Source organism: Carlito syrichta, unplaced genomic scaffold, assembly GCF_000164805.1.
Source record: "Carlito syrichta isolate Samal-C Ts95f unplaced genomic scaffold, Tarsius_syrichta-2.0.1 Scaffold315954, whole genome shotgun sequence".
Lineage (NCBI taxonomy): Eukaryota > Metazoa > Chordata > Mammalia > Primates > Tarsiidae > Carlito > Carlito syrichta.
This window is the reverse complement of record NW_007260050.1, coordinates 91,869-94,980: the sequence shown is the minus strand read 5'-3', so window position 1 is coordinate 94,980 and position 3,112 is coordinate 91,869. Positions and strand designations below refer to the sequence as shown.

At 53.9% G+C, this 3,112-nt stretch overlaps 1 pseudogene; it reads right to left on the bottom strand.

The window, feature by feature from the left end:
• Positions 1–1,970, bottom strand: part of LOC103276184 — a 14,291-nt pseudogene extending 12,321 nt beyond the window's left edge.
• Positions 1,971–3,112: the final 1,142 nt, after the last annotated feature.

Sequence of the window (3,112 nt, the reverse complement as noted above, 5' to 3'; positions counted from 1 at the left end):
GAGCCCACGGGTTTGAGACCTGCCTGGGCAACTTGGCGAGACCTCATCTCTACAATAAATCAAAAATTAGCCGGGCATGATGGCATATGCCTGTAATTCCGGCTACTTGGAAGGCTGAGGTGGAAGGATCGCCGGAGCCCAGCAGGCGGCCACTGCACTCCAGTCTGAGTGACAGAGTGAGACTTCAACTCAAAAAAAAATAAAATAAAATAAAAAATAAATAAAATTAAATGTCAGCACTTTTTGAAGTCATTTTAATTTTGTTTTAACACCTTTTTACTTCATGGGCCTATCATAAGACCTTGAACGTAGTAGTCTGAAGAAAATTATTTTACATGTTATAAGTGCAGTTTAGAAAAACTGGTAACACCCTATCTTCATAATTGTGATTTTTCTTTAGGTAAGTTTCTGCAAGTGGTTTTTTGTTTTTCATGCATACAGGGAATTGGACCAGATCTTTACTGACAAAGCAAAGCACTGAATGGGGAGAGTCTGAAAGATAAAAGTTTTTGATCAAATTGTCTAATGGGTTTTGTTTGGTCTTTATTACACTGTTGTCTCCATAGTGACTTGCAATTAGCTGCTTAATATAGTCATGAAAGGTTGAAGCGCCATCTAGCCAACAAGAATACTTTTTTTTTTTTGAGTTGGAGTCTCACTCTGTCACCCAGGCTGGAGGGCACCGCAGCCTTGACCTGCTGGGCTCTGGTGATCCTTCCGCCTCAGCCTTCCAAGTAGCTGAAACTACAGGCACGTGCCACCATGCCCGGCTAACTTTTTTTGTTTTTTGATTTGTTGTAGAGATGACGTCTCACCAACGGCCCATGCTGGTCTCGAATCCATGGGCTCAGGCAATCCTCTTACCTTGGCCTCCCAAAGTGCTGGGATTATAGGCATGAGTCACTGCAAATAACTTTAAATTTGTAGGTAGGCAGTGCCCTTATCGCTGTTGTCTGCTGTTCCCTTGCAGCTACTCAATAAACCTGTTTTTCTACTCTAAAATGAATAAAGAAACACACTTGCACTCCAGCTTACAAAGCATCCTGACATATTCCATTTGATTACGTGGCTTAGAATACATAGCCTGAATATAAATGTTTACAGCATAAAATTCTGCTCACTTTTTTAAAAAGGGAATTCACCTTTTCAGGAATCCCATGCACTGCACTCAAACCTAAATCTGGCATGGACGGAAGTTTGAAGCAGCAAGAGCCCAGATTGCCAAGTGGCAGGAACTAACAACCTTGTTCAAGAGGAGATGGAAGAAGACTCGGTGGGAAAGGTCTGTGGACTCTAAGCACGCTGAGATCCAACAGTTAGACGACACAATGCTTTCAAAGGACAGCCTTAAAAATGGTTTGGGATGGCCGGGAGCCGTGGCCTATGCCTGTCATCTCCGCACTTTAGGAGGCCCAGGACGGGAGGACTGCTTGAACCCAGGAGGTCAAGACCAACCTGGGCAACACAGCGAAACCAAGTCTCTGCAAAAGATCAAAAAAGTTAGTCGTGGTGGCGCACGGCCGTAGCGCCAGGCTCACCTGAGCCCCGGTAGTGCCAGGCTGCCCTGCGCCGCGATGGTGCCACGGTACTCCAGCCTGGGCGACAGAGTGAGGCCCCGACTCCAACAAACAATCAACAATCCAGATGTTTAGGCGGAGTCCTCTCTCGACTCACCAGACAAAAACAAAACCAAGCTCTTCCTTGTGAGGAGGACTGATTTCAGGGTCAAGGGCCAACGCAACGGGCCCAGCGAGTTCCACGCCTCGCCGAGAGGCAGGCACGGAAGTCACCACACAACAGGCACCGCGGGCGGGCCCGCAAACTGGGGCGCAGCCGCCGTGGACAACAGCGTGGAGGCTCCTCACCCCACTAAAGCCAGAGGCTGGCCCGGAGGAAGGCCGAGGCGGGAGGCTCGCTGGAGCCGGGGAGTTAGAGGCCGGCATGAGCCGTGCCGCCACCAGGGGTGGCATGCACGCTCCCGGGGTGGCATGCACGCTCCCGGGAAGGGCCTGTCCCAATCGGCGCTACCCTACCGCCGCGGCGTCCCCACTTGGCTGAAGTTGACGTCTGACGACGAGAAGGAGCAGATTTACAAACTGGCCAAGAAGGGCCTGACGCCCTCACAGGTCGGTGTGATCCGGAGGGACTCCCATGGTGTGGCAATAAAATCTTGAGACTCCTTAAGCCGAAAGTGCTTGCTCCTGATCTTCCTGAGGATCTCTACCACTTAATTAAGAAAGCAGTTGCTGTCCGAAAGCACCTCGAGAGGAACAGAAAGGATAAGGTTGCTAAATTCCGCCTGATTCTGACAGCGAGTCGAATTCACCGACTGGCTCGATATTACAAGGCCAAGCGAGTCCTTCCTCCCAATTGGAAATAGGAGTCGTCCACAGCCTCGGCCCTGGTTGCACAAATTTGTCTATGTACTCAAGCAATAAAATGACTGTTTAACTAAAAACAAAAAAAAGAGTCCAGACCCTCCAGGCGTGTCCCCTTCCTCCTTCCAACACGGTCACAGCCGGGGGGAGCAAGCCCCGGGTCCCCCGCGTCAGGCCCTGCCCGTCCCCACTGCCGGGCCCAGGAAGGCGGCCAGGGGTCCAGAGTCGGCTGGGAAAAGGCAGGCGCCCTGAGGCCAGCCCCGCCGCCCCGGGCAAGGGCAGATCTCCCTCCCCACGGTCACCACGCCGGGAAGCCGGGGCCGCCCCCACCGGAGGCCAAAGGACACGCGCCGCCGCAGCCGCGGCCGCCTGCGTACGCCGGCGCCGCTTCCGCGCAGCCCGACTTGCGCTCGTGGTCAGCAGATTCGCCACGTCGGTGTCGGGATTTAAAAGGAAAACCCCTATTTCCCGGTTTCAGAAGCCTTCCCTGTCCAGGAAAACAAACGCAGGAGAGATGTCGGGTTCTCGGTTTTTTCCCCCCTTTCCGGTGTCCACGGCTTCGCGGGGGCCTCGCGTGGAAAGTGGCGGCGCGGACGCTCAGGCCGCCGTTGGCCCCCTCCCGCCGGGAGGCCGACGTGGAAGTCGCCGGCTGACCGGGCTCGCTGGGAGCCGCCTCCGAGACGCATCCTGGGCGAGCCGGGGTGGCGGCGCGAGGCCCGCCCGGGAGCTCTGCG